Here is a 14,764-nt window from a genome sequence, read left to right as displayed (position 1 = left end):
GACTTTGTCTCAAACAACAAGAGAAAAGAGATTAATTTAAGGGCTTATTTAAAATATATTAAAGGTATACTCACGATGTGGTCCATAAATAGACTATCAGGAATATGATGTGATCGTGGGCAATTTTTTTTAATACGCTGAAACATAATAATGCCTTTTCATGTTTTAAGAGTCGAGAAAAAGGCAAAGATGACTTTAGTCACTTTCAGTTTGAACGAGCTGGAAAGGACAAGTGCTCGATGATCCTTTAAATTTAAAGAGTCAAAAAGACCAAAATGGCTACTCAGGATAATTTAGGCAAAATGATTACCAGTTAACCGTAAACTGCAGAATACCTCCCAACAAACCGAGAAGTATGGGTAGGCAATCTCCCCAAATGTTGTGTTCGGTGTATCATGTTTACAAGGCGATAGACTCGACTTCCTATGGATAAAGGATTGCAAACATAGTGGGCTCTCCCTTTATATATGCGACGGTATGGGGAGCACAAGTTCGTACTAGTGCTGTCTAGTGCCGAAGTGAATGAAAAATACTAGGTTTAAAGACGTTGGAACACGTCTCTAGCCTAGGCCTCTAAATGTGAGCGTTAAGTTTCAAATGCGCCTTAGTTTAATTGAATACATTTTAAAGGTTTATCTTGAAATTAAGTCTCAGTTTTTAGGCCCTATCGATGTCACTTGAAAAACTCCTATATGCAGTTGTATGAGACAAAACTCTTTCAGTTCAATGAATGTTTACACTAATTAAGAGTAGAGAAAACAATCAATGCAACAAACAAGCAACTAAAAGCAAGATGACTCTTCACTACTTTGTTTTTCAAAACAAAATAATGAAAACTCTTTCCACTTCCTATCCTTCCTATCAAATGCACTTCAACTAGTCCTTTCAATAGTAAAAGAAGTTCATTTCATTTCAAATGCTCATGATGATGTAATTCTAGCTTTCAATGATGCTACTTAATGCAACATATCAATTTAACAAACTAGAATGATGTATTTTTTCAATGGAATGATAAAATGAATCTTTCACATAAACATTTCAATGAAAATTTTTCAAACAACCAACATCAATCATATACCAAGCAAGATAAGAAGAAATCCTCTCAAACCAAGTATGAAAAGACTCAATCAAAACAAAACAAGCAATGTAATCTATGCTCGAAAAGAGACATTCAATCAAGAGAAGAGAAAATGAAACTTTTTCACTTGTTCAATTGAAAACAAAGCAATACAAGGACTAAAACATGAAATGCATGGGGCATCTAACCAACAACTTGACTTGATGAGAAAACAAACAGTTGAATGGACAATGACCTAGATTCCCTAGGGACACAAACCATCCAAAAACTCAAGCTAACGAAGCTTTCTAGCTAGGGAGAATACAGTAAAACAAGCCAAGAACCAGAACTTATGAGGATAAGACACATTGGCAATGATTCAGGAAAAACCCTGATTTTAACCTACAGGAATTAGCGCGACAGTCTAACTGACAACAAGTGCCACACAGGGGTACGATGTGACTGTTCAAGGGTAAATCGCGCTGGTCAACGTGACTATCAGAAAATAAATAGCGCTGATTGAGGGATTCAAAGAAAAAATAAAAATTTTCAAAAATCAAAACCAGACCTATCACTCTAAATTCAAGAATCTAGGTAGCAAATAGTGTAAAGCACAAAAAACCAAAAAGAAAGAGTGATATGACAAAAGTCAACACAAATCATGAAATGAAAACAATCCAAAGAGAGGGATGGATCCCCTGTATGGTCGCCAATTTGTGGAGTAGGTAAATCCTCTCTGCGAACAATGTAGATACCTCTAGCCCAAGAGAGTGGGTTTAGCCACAAACAATCCAATCTAATGTAAATTTCCTTAGATTAGAATTGAATAAGAAGGCCTACCTCTTATAGCGTTAATCCACTTGATGTTGATCTTGCTTCCTTGCTCCAACTTCCTTTTGTTCCTTTATTTAAATACCTGAAAAAAACATGCAAGAAACAACAAAAAACGTGATAGCATAAAATCGAATTCAATCTACTTAAAAGGTCAAGGAGTTTTAAGCTATCAAATGTAATATTACACACGATATAGGAAATAAACCATTAGTTGTATTAATAAAAACTTCAAAGAGAAATACAACCAGAGCCTTGACGTTGCAGGTTCCCTTTGGCATGTCTGAGTTCCAGCACCACTATAAGCATCTCATGATTCACCCTCAAAACAATGGAAGTTCAAGGCCTCTTTCCCTTTGCTCCAAACCAAACACTATAATCTTATTCTCCCTTCACACACAAACTAGAAGGCTAAGGTTCTCAATATGGCTCTCAAGATTTGTAGATTATTTTAGCCCTTTCATTAGCTAGATGAGGTTGTAAAATGAGGAGTTTATATAGCTTTGATAGAGGGGAAATGGATCCTCTTATGGTGGGAGAAGCCTTATCCATTTTGGTTTGTTCCATTTTAATAGGGGAAAGGAGCCCAAATAGTCTCCCTCGGATCTATCTTGCTCAACCATTTACCAGACTTCTGTTCATGAAGCTTATAGACCTAGAAGCTTTGACTTCATTTTTAAAAACTTGCCAAAAGAGGGTTGGCGCAGGTGATGAATGGCTAACTTGCGCCGTTCGGTGCTAGTCCTAGTTTTAAACACTGCAAATTGGCGCAGGGAAGGAATTGAGCACTAGCGCCAGTCTTGAAAACTGGGTTAGAAGGAAGATTCTTGGGAAATGATGTAAGAGGGAAATGTTCTGTAGATGAAGAGGGATGTAGGGACATGTTCTTCATGGTAGGGAAACATATGAGGGTCATTGTAGAGGTCCTCCTAGGATCGAGGAATAGGGAGTACAGGGAAAGTGACAAAATGTTGTGTAACAGGGTGTAGGTTTTAACCCCGTACATAAATTACCATCATACGAATTCTAAAAACATAAAATAAAAAATGGAAAGAGAATAACACATAAAACAAATATACATAGAGATTTCCCCTGGATCCCAAAACCGAGACTACTAGATTGATTTTTTCATTATGTTCCTTTAAATGTTACAATATAGATATATACATGCCTAAGCATCCATAAACCCCAATCCATTAACCCTGCATTATAACATAACCATAGTTCCCTTGATTGGATCTACAAAATACCATGTATTGAAAACCATCGCGCCCAAAACCATGTGCGAAATCCATGCACAAAACCATAGGTAGGTTCGCCCACCTAATATAGGGTCCAATTTTTTTTTTCCTGGGGCGCTGCCCCGGACCTTGTAGAGGGGGGCTATCGTTCCCCTCAAATCCCCCAACAGGGGGGCTGTTGCCCCCCCATTATGGCCAGTGCAACAAAGGGGACGCTAGCCGCCCCCCTCTAGTCCCCCGACTTCACTACTGGGGCTAGTATTGAAAGAATATAACACAACCCAACATTCTCCCACTTGTTGCTTTCTTTCCACAGGGGGGCCACAAGAGAGCTTAGTCATTGATCTAGCCTTGTAATGCCCATTATTTCTCTACACCAAGAGAACTTCTCAGTGCTTATAAACTTTGTCAATGCATCTGAAGTATTATTCAAAGTGTCCACCTTTACCAACAACACCTTTTTTTCTTCTAGCATATCCCTCACAAAGTGATACTGAACAACAATGTGCTCTGTCTTTGAATGATAAGCAGGGTGCTTTGCCAAGAAAATTGCACTTTGGCTATCATAGTCTATCCTTATAACTTGCTGTACTAACCCCATACTTGAACACAATCTCTGCAACCAAACTACTTCCTTGTTTGCATGAGTGGCTGCCATGTATTCTGCCTCTGTAGTTGAAAGTTCCACTATAGATTGTCTCTTACTCATCCAACTGAATGCACCTCCAAATAGGTTAAACACATATCCACTTGTATATCTTCTCTGATCCAGATCTCTAGCTCAATCTGCATCAACAAAGTGACGATTTCTAAAACTCTGTCCAATCCTAGTTTTCCTTGGTAGCACAAACCATAATCACTAGTGCCACACAAATACCTGAAAACCTGCTTCACTGCTGTCTAATGCTCCTTCGCTGGTTTTGACATAAACCCGCTCAATACTCCCACTGCATGTGCAATGTATGGTCTAGTACATACCATCGCATAGATCATGCTACTGACTGCACTTGCATATGGCACACGGGACATGTCCTCTTCCTCTTCTTGTGTCTTGGGACACTGTTCAACAAATAACTTTACACCTACAGGAATAGGAACCTTCACCGGTTTACTATCCTCCATATTAAACCTCTGCAGTATTGTCTCAACATACTTCCTCTTGTTTAACCAGAGCTTCTTCTTTGCCCGATCTCATTTAATTTCCATGCCCACAATATAGTTTGTAGCACCAAGATCTTTCATGTCGAATTTGGAGGACAATTGGGTCTTCAAATCCTAGATAATTTCTTTGTCATTTCCAACCAACAACATATCATCCACATACAATACTAGATAAATAACACAGTCACCAATTAATTTAAAATATACGCAGTGATATGCTTTTCTTCTGGTGAAGCCAAGTCCCCGTATAAATGTATCAAATTTCTGATACCACACCCTTGGTGACTGTTTTAACCCATACAAAGACTTTTTTGACTTGCATACCAGTTCTTTCTTACCCTTCAACACAAACCCTTTAGGTTGTTTCATGTAGATCTCTTATTCCAGATCCCCTTGAAGAAATGTTGTCTTCACATCCATTTGTTCTACCTCAAAATCAAAAGTAGCAACAACAGATAAAAGTAATCTAATAGAAGCTACCTTGGCAATAGGAGAAAAAATATCTCCAAAATCAATTTCCGGCACCTAGGAATAACCTTTTGCTACCAACTGAGCTTTGTATTTCTCCACCTTTCCTTCTACATTCATCTTCTTCTTGAACACCCATTTGCTTCCAATGGGTTTCCTTCCAACCGACAACTCCACCAGATCTCAAGCCTCATTTTTGTGCAAAGATGCCATTTCATCAACCATATCCTCTTTCTAGAGTTTTCCATCCTATGAATCTACTGCTTCCTTCACAGTTCTGGGATCATCATCAGTAATAGATTAAGAAAAAATTGAATAGAAATCAGGTGGACTATACCTTTCTAGCTTCCTTCTTTCTCAAACTGATCTTCTCACAACCAGAGTTTGTGGGTCTTCATCTTTTGATTCCTCTTCCACTGTAGAGTCTGATTCTTCCTCCTTTAACTCAAACTCTATCTTCTCAGGTTCCTTTGGTAGGAATTCGTGTTTAATAACATCATTCACCTCTCTAAACACCACATCTCAGCTGTACACAACCTTCCTTGTTACTAGGTTCCAAATCTTATAACCTTTTAAAACATCCTTATACCCAATAAAGATGCACTTTTCAGATTTACTATCCAAGTTTGTTGTTTTCTACTTTGGAACATGTATATATGAATCACATCCAAATACCCTCAGATGTGAAAGAGAAGGTTTCTTACCAGTCCATACCTCTTGTGGAGTCTTATCCTCCAACGCTGATGAAGGTGATCTGTTGACCAGGTAACATGTAGTCTCCACCATCACTGCGAAGAATTCCTGTCTTAACTCGACACCACTGAGCATGCTTCTTTCCCTTTCCATCAACGTCCTATTCATTCTTTCTGCAACTCCATTTTTCTTAGGTATGTATGGAGTATTCTTCTGCCGTGATATGCCACACTTCTTACATAACTCTTCAAATTCCTTCTTGAAAAACTCTCCACCGTTATCCATCCTCAGCACCTTTATCTTCTTCTCTGTCTGATTTTCCACCAGAGCTTTAAATTCTTTAAACCTGTCAAATACTTTGGATCTTCTTGAGGAAATATATCCATGTATTCCTTGAGAAGTTATCTATAAATGATACATAGTAAACAGGCTTACCCAATGATGGAACTGACATGGGTCCAAACACATCATTGTGCACAAGCTCTAATATCTATTTTGCCCTCTTAACACTAGAGGGGAAACTTACCCGATTCTGCTGACCATATACACAATTTTCATAGAAATCAAAATCTAGAGAGATATTAGAGATACATTCTACCATACCTTTACCATGAAATATTCGAAGGCCCTTCTCTCTAATATGTCCAAGCATTTGATTCCATAGCATGGTCTTTTCTCCAGAGACCACTAGATTTTCTGCTCCACTTTCAGGAACCACAGAACTATTGCACCCATCAATAACAGTGCTACCTTGCAGCTTGTATAGAGTTCCAAGCCAAACTCCCTACATCAATACCAATGCTCCCCGAACCATCTTGCAGGTATCTTTCTCGAACATTGTTTTTACACCTGCATCATCCAAATTTCTTACAGAAATAAGATTTCTGGCTAATGCAGGAATATGCAGAACACCCGGAAGTGTTCTAATCCTTCCACCTTGCAACTTCAACTTGACTTTTCCGTGACCAATGATTCTAGCCTTCCTGTCATCCCCTAAGAAGACATCACCACCATCATATTTCTCATACTTGCAGAACCATTCTCTATGGGGAGTGAAGTGAAAGGATGCACCTGAGTCAATCAACTATGCCTCATGATCTACATGTGTACTTTAAGAAGAAGCCAAGTGCACATCCCCACCTTCATTTGAGGTGGTTTTCACCTCTGTATAAGGAGCCTCATCAGATCCCTTTCCTTTCTCAGGAGCTTTAGATTTATAGTTCCTTTTGTAGTGCCCTTCCTTTCTGCATTTCCAGCACACATTTACATGTTTTCCTGGAGATTTAGATCCCCCACTCGAGGAATTATTTTTGTTTATGTTATGGGATTGTCCTCGTATAGACAAGGCATCACCATTCTGGTTTTCCATATTTTTCCGTCTCATCTCCTCTGTCAGCAAGGATGAGACTATTTCATCAAACTGCAAGGCAACAACATTGCTGCCTATTGCAACAAGCAGACTATCCCACGAATCTGGTAGAGAACACAAAAAACTGTTGCACTTATCTTCATCTAAAATTTTAATATCAACAAATAATAATTGTCTTACCACAGTATTAAATGCATTCAGATGCTTTGTCACCGAGTCTCCATTTTTCATCCTCAGGTTATACAACTTTTTCCGTAGGAACAATTTATTCACTAGAGACTTAAATTTGTACAAAGTCCCTAACTTGTCCCACAAAGCCTTCACCGTCGCTTCCCCTGATACATTCAACAATACTGAATCTGAGACACACAATCGTATTGTGATTTTTTCCTTCTGATCCATTCTTCATCGGAAACTGTCGTTGGTTTAGTAACTAGATCTACCACGATCCACTGATATTTATCCACCAGTAGATCCTCCATCTTGAGTTTCCACAACTCAAAACTTTGACCATTAAATTTCTATATCTCTATCTTTCCACCGCTCGCCATCTTCTTTCACCACAAGAATCAATCCTGCAGATATCCCACTGAACAGGGTCTACCACAGACCCGAGAAAATCCCCTCAGCAACAAAGGTGTCCCCTTGAAGCCAAAACACCTCTGATACCAAATGTAGGTTTTAACCCTGTACATAATTACTTGCATATGAATTCTAAAAACAAAAAATAAACAATGGCAAGAGCATAACACATAAAACAAATATACACAGAGATTTTCCCCTAGATCCCAAAACCGTGGCTACCAGATTGATTTTTTCATTATGTTCCTTTCAATGTTACAATACATATACATACATGCTGAAGCATCCACAAACCCCAATCCATTAACCCTAGATTAGAACATAACCATAGTTCCCTTAACCAGATCTACAAAATACCATGGACCAAAAACCATCGCGCCCAAAACCATGTGCGAAATCCATGCACAAAAGCATAGGTAGGTCCCCCACCTAATATAGGGTCCAATTTTTTTATTTTTTTTATTTTATTTTGTTTTATTTTTTATTTTATTTTTATGTTTTATTTTTTATTTTTAATTATTTATTTATTTTTTTGTTGCCCCCATCAAACCCCCCAACAGGCCCCCGCTGTGCCTGGCACAACGAAGGGGAGCCTGGCCGCCCCTTCTCTAACCCCTCGGATTCACTACTGGGGCTAGTCATGAAAGAATATAACACATCCCAACATCGGGAACAACTACAGTGGTTTCCCTGGAAATTTCATTATACGTGACCTCGACCTTCTAGCTGTTAGGTTAGGAGTAGGATTAGCTGCATCCCAGTTTTCCCTCACTTGCTCAGTATGCACTCATTCCCTGTAGTCTGCCCTCTATTCCTTATTTTGGTTCTACATCATGTTTGCTTTAGCCATTTTGTTTTCTTGTCTTCTGGTTTTGTTTCCTTGTTGTGTGTTTTCTTTCTTTTCATCTTGTTTTATTTCTTGTTGAGTTTCTCCTTTCCTTTTCATCATGCGCATAAGTGTTGTGCCTGAACCTGTTTTGGCTTCTTAGTATGTGTGTGGCTGAACTATAAAGAGTCTTGTGACACTTCAGCATTTGGGTAGCCTTCTATCCATGTTCCTTGTGTTGGTTACATTTTTTGGCTAATGAAGTTCCGATGGAAAATACGATTCGTTTGTAAGGAGAGTTTTGGTCCAACCATGAACCCATGTCTAGTCTAGGAACCTCATGCCTATACTTGGTTTTTCTGCTAGTGTTCTCAAGCTTCTCCAATTAGTAGAAACAGAGAAGGGGAAAATATAAACGAGCAAACCTAAACCATATGTCTCTATATGCTTCTCTGAAGGAACAAGCTCTTATCCTCTCAATCAACTGGGATCCCTATTCCACCCCAAAATAAATAAGTGTCGATGCACAATTCTCTTTAAATAAATAAATAAAGGCGAAAGAAGAGAAAGGCTTCCTGCACAAAGAGGTGAAGAAAGCAACTCCGCCAGGGTATTGTCTAGGCTCACTGGTATCAAAGAAATTTTTGCGTTCCTGCATGACTCGACTGGGGTACTTTCCAAGCCTACTGGCAGCAGAGCAACACCAAAGATGAAAAACTATACTATGAAAATCTTAAACTCCTGAGCTAAACTACCCTTCCTAAGTCGAAACATTGTGATTATGCTTAATCTTATGTTTTGTTCAACTGAGAAGGTTTAGATGGGGCCATGTTTTCCCATGGGGTAAGTGGGAAGACCAGAGTGATCTGCACAATGAATCAATACTCCCGAGGAACCAAGGCCTTGCACAGAAGAAAAAAACCAAGATAGAGAAGCTGAAGTTCAACCAGTGTGTCGTCAAGTGTTGTAGCTACTGCAACACCCTCCAAAATTTTGGCTTGCACTCAAATTTCAGAGCCTTCCTTGGTATTTTCCTTTATTGTTGCAAACACTCAAGCTCATTCCATGAGATTTCTTGAAGTTCTTTGGCCCCTTTTGCTTGTTGGATTAACTGCCGTCTTTTGGCATGTTTGTCTATTGTATAATGTTTGTGAGCATTTGTATGGTGGTTTAGAAGGTTGGTATTTGTGTATATGAGTTGTCCTAACCATGTAAACATCTGTGGCATCCATACAAAAAGGATTGAGTGTTGTCGCACAAGTGTCATCATGGTAGTCCCAAAGTCTATCTTAAGTGTCACACTTGTCGCATCTTGTCATGAGGCAGTCACCCGGAGGGGAATGCTTTGATTGTTTGTTTCGGTGATCTATGTTGTCATGTCATCAAAGTATGCTAAGCATGTGATCACAATTCAAGTTCATCACAAGTCCATCTCCCTTCCTGCACTTAGCCATTTTCGTAAAATCTTCCCGACCAGGCAACTTAGCTTCATCAGGCCCTGCTTGAGTTACGCACTGCGCAGTCTCAACCCTCTTGGATGTGACCCTGCTTCCTGGAACTGCACAGTGTGCAATCACTGACTTCCAGGGATGTTGTTTTGTGAAATTCTAGAGTCCAACAACCTCCTTTGACCTCCAGAATTGCGTAGTTGTGTCTCCCAGCCTGCCTTGAACTGTGCACGTCGCACCTTCAACCCTCAAGATTTTCTCTTGCACACTTGAACTGCATAATGCATAGAGAGCCCTACCTCCATTGGTTTCTAAAACTGAGAAGATTCTTCCTCTAGTGCCCTTCCCTCAACTGGAGCTCACTTCCCTTAGAAATTACATAGATATTCCCTTCAGGCCTCTCTGTTGCGTAGTCCCCTTTGCCTCCTGAAACTGTGCAGTTTATCCTCCCAGGGCCCCATCCCGCAGCCTCCACTGACTGCTTGAAATGTGCAATTTTTTACCTCAGTGGCCAATGCGCAATTTTTTCCCTTAGTGGGCACTGCGCAAATTTTTCCCTTAGTGGCCATTGCGCAAATTTTTCCCTCAGTGGGCACTACGCAAAATTTTCCCTTAGTGGGCACTGCACAAATTTTTCCCTTAGTGGGGACTGCGCAAAAATTTCCCTTAGTCTAGCTTGAGATGCACACTGAGCAGTCTCAGTGATCAAGGTCTCCCCCTATCTGTTGGAACTACACAATGCACAGTCACGAATCCCTTTCTTCTAGCCCATGACTTGTCCCGGGCCCAGTTCATTAATAATAATGCATCATCTTAGACTAGGGGTTTTCGGATTGATGTTGTCCCGTCATGAGTAAATTGAACAAACAAGTACACTATCAAGTCATGGCAATATGATGAAGAAGGAAAAGGAGGAGGGAATCATGCCTAAAGACTCTCATGCAACTAAACTCACAAGTGGATCTATCAACGGGAAGCAAAGGGACACAAATTAGCAACTACCATCCAAGACTTAAGATCATTGAAGACTCCGTATTACCAAGCCATGCAGAGGAGAAGAGAAAGAATATCTAAGAAGACATATAGCACTTAACAACCAAAATGACCTGACATTTCTACATCATCAAGAAGTCCATGTTAGCAGTGTCATGTCATGCCATGTCATGAGTAGTCATATGCCGCATCACTATTGTGGACCATGTGTATTGTATCCAAATGTATTGTAAATTTGAAGTCCAAATAACACACATGAATACGAAGAGTCATGTAAGTTGAAAATTCATAGGAAGCTGAACAATCATGAGGGTAGTCAAAGAGTCACAAGGGGGAAGCATCACCCCTTGGTTATATATACCCCCTCATTGTATGAGCGGAGGGCTTTTCACCTTAGCTCCTCTCGCAAGGCATTAGAGAGATCAACTATCTCTTTGACGAGTAAGGAGTGGCTCCAATGTCCCACTATTGGGGCTAGTGATGTACATTGTAAACACGTGTCTTGGAATTTTTGCTTAATAACAAAATCCTTTTAAGGCTAACACATTGTTCATGCATGGCCTATGAATGTTTGTAAGACTATTTTGTGCACGTTTTTATTTCATGTTTGCTTTCACATGTACTAAGATAGTTTAACTATTTCAGTTATTTTAGTGCTTACCTTATTTAGAATGTGATGTAATGGTTGTTATTACTATCCCATCCTTGTGGAATATTCCGTGGGATACTATACAAATCTTTCCTTGCTTGTTGGTTGTAATGATTGTTGCACCTGCTGTGGACTATTCTGCTGGATGTTAGACGGAGCCTTCTGGTTCATGTGTGTCTCTTCCTGGGTGGTACTGTTACCTCTCACTTAGATGCTCACTTTTCTCTCCCCTTTGCAGGAGAAGAACCTTGACACAATTACATTGCACACTCAATAGGCACACCTCCCTTGATTTTCGAAGACACCATTGCATCACTCTCCTGTGATGACAACTAGAGCTAAGGAAAATCTTTAAGGATTTGGAAACTAGGCCTTTATACCGGATGGGGCTCCTAGACCAAATGGTGTGAGGTTTGATTATGACTTCATATAAGGGAGATCCCCTTGGTTGATGGATTTCCAGCACCGTCAATAGGAAACAAGATAGATTCTTGTCCATCATAGAGGGGAATAACCAAGAATTTGGAAAAATAAGCAGGACGATATGAAGTGGTATGAATGTGGGCTTACCTTACAATCCCAAAGTAGAATAAGTCAATCGTATATTGATAGTGAATGCTCAAAGCATATGTCTCAACAAAAAAACATATTTATAACATTGAATAAATAAAAGGAAGTATTTCTCACTTTTGGGAATGATAACTCTGCCAAACTTGTAGGGAAAGGTACAATTAGTCTTGGAAGCAAAGATGAAATGATAGACAGTGTTTTACTTGTTGAATATATGAAGCATAATTTGATGTGTTAGCCAAATGTGTGAGCAGGGACACACAAATATATTCACTTTAGAAGAATGTGAAATAAGGAAATAAGGATCAGGTAAATTGGTTGCAACAACAATAAGAATTCTAGGCAACATCTACATCCTAAATGAGATTGGGAAGGAAAAGGAATATGAAAGTTTGCTTTGGCATAGGAGATTAAGGCATATACACTTTGAAAATATTGTCAAGATCAATAAGAAGGAATATGTAAGGGATATGCACAAAATGACAAAGCTTTCAAATACTATTGGCAAGCATTGTCAGCATGGAAAACAAACAAGAGTATAGTTCAAAAGTAAGGAAATTTCCATGACAAAACCATTGGAACTTGTAGATACCGATTTATGTGAGCCAACAAGAACAAGAGGACTAGATTGGGAACAACAATTTATGTTGCTTGTGATGACTGCACAAGGATGACCTAGGTTTGTTTTCTTAAGAAGAAGTCATAAGCTTTTGAAAATTTCAGAATATTCAAGGAACTTGTTGAAAATGAAACCAATTTGAAAATCAAATGCTTGAGATTAGTCAATGGAGGAAAATTTACTTCAAATGAATTCAATGATTAATGTGAATAAAATGGAATAAGAAGACACTTGTCAATAGCTATAAATCCTCAACAAAATGGAGTGGTTGAAAGAAGGAAAAAAACTGTGGAAGAGATGGCCAAAACTTTGTTGCACGAATCCAAGTTGAGTAATATTTTTTGGGTACAAGTAGTATATACAATTGTTCACATTTTCAACAATGGGTTTATCAGAAGCAATAATTCCAGCCAACTTGTTTGTGCTTCCTTTCTTATACTTGATCACCAAATCAAACTTCTATAAAAACCCCATCCACTTGTAATGCTTGGTCTGTTTTAGCTTACTCTGGGCCTACAAGTACTATAATGGATGGTGATCTGTGTGGATTACTGTCTCCTTTCCCATCCTATAGTGCTTCAACTTCTTCATAACTTGCACCATGGCATAGAGATCCTTGTCATATGTAGGGTATTTAAGGACTACACCATGAAATACTTTAGAATGGTAGCATACAGGCCTTTCTCCTTGCATCAAGACAACTCCCATAGCATACCCACATGCATATGTCTCCCCTTCAAAGGTTTGCTGCAAGTTTGGTAATGCCAAAACTGGTGCTTGACCGGTCTTCTTCTTTAACTCCTCGAAAGACCTCTGTTGACCTTTTCCCCACTGTAAACTCTTTCTAGTTGTTGTTATGGCATGGAGTGGTGCTGTTACCATTGAAAATGTGGCTATGAATTTCCTCAGGTACTATGCTGCCCCAATGAAACTCCTCACCTCACAAACACTAGTAGGCATCAACCATTTCATGATGGCCTCCATATTGGAAGGATCTATCTTCAATTCTCCTCCATTGATCACATACCCTAAATACACCAAAGACTATTGCGCAAACTCTCACTTCTTTAAATTTGCTAGCAGCTAGTGCTTCTTCAATGTTTCGAGCACCTACGTCAATTATGAAATATGCTCCTCCTAGGTAGCACTACATACCAGTATATCATACAAATAGGCAATAAAAAATGAATCTATAAAATGGCGCATTACATCATTCATTAATCTCATAAATGTAGCTGGTGCATTGCATAGGCCAAATGGCATTACTAACCACTCATATAAACCTTGCATGGTCTTCAAATCTATCTTCCATGTATCTTCTTCTTTGAATCGAACCTGGTGATATCCAAACTTCAAATCCAACTTGGTGAAGTACTTTGCTTGCTGCAACTGATCTAGTAGATCATCTATACTGGGTAGGGGGTATCTATTCTTGAGCCTGATTTTGTACAATGCCCTGTAATCTATACACATTCACCAAGTCCCATCCTTCTTCGGCACAATGATGATGGGTGACCCACATTGTGATTTACTCGGTCGAATGATGCCCTATTCCAACAACTACTACAACTATTTCTTCACCTCACTTTCTTCTATAAAATACTGTCTGTACAACCCAATATTTGGTAATGGGGAGTCTGGTAATAGATGGATCTCGTCCTCCACTTCTCTCTTAGGTGGTAACCCTTTAGGCTCTTGGAACATATCCTTGTATGCATGTAACAAATCCTACAATTGTTGTTTCTGTTTCTTAGTACACCCCTCCACGGATTCCTTGCCTCTTATTGACTCCTCTTCAGACTAAATTTCACTTAAAAACAATAAAACATACTTCTTGGTGGAACTAATCAATTTATTGGCTTGGTTGGTACTTACCAGTGATATTTTCGACTTGCCTTTGTGCACGTTGATGATGAATGATTTTCCATCCTTGATAAGATGATACTGGTTGTCTCTCCTCATGAATATTTCATCACGAATGTACATGTATGGACTCCCAAACATGACTCCACATACATCAAGGGGAACCACATCTAGATATACTTCATCAATAAAATCTACACTGATAGAAAATCTAATTTTACATTGTTTTGTTACCTTAAACTCTATATCCTTATTTACCCATCCCAATGGATATGGGTTTGGATGATAACAAAATTCCAGCCCCAACTTCTTGACCAACTTTGTTGTAATTAGATTTTCCTGCGATCCTGAGTCAAATAGAGCATCAATCTTTGTCTTCTTGACTTGTATCTTT

This window comes from Pinus tabuliformis, chromosome 4_2 (genome assembly GCF_031772625.1).
Source record: "Pinus tabuliformis cultivar Carrire ecotype Pingquan chromosome 4_2, CPIR1, whole genome shotgun sequence".
Taxonomy (NCBI): Eukaryota; Viridiplantae; Streptophyta; class Pinopsida; order Pinales; family Pinaceae; genus Pinus; species Pinus tabuliformis.
The sequence above is the reverse complement of the archived record's forward strand: the minus strand, read 5'-3'. Positions refer to the sequence as shown.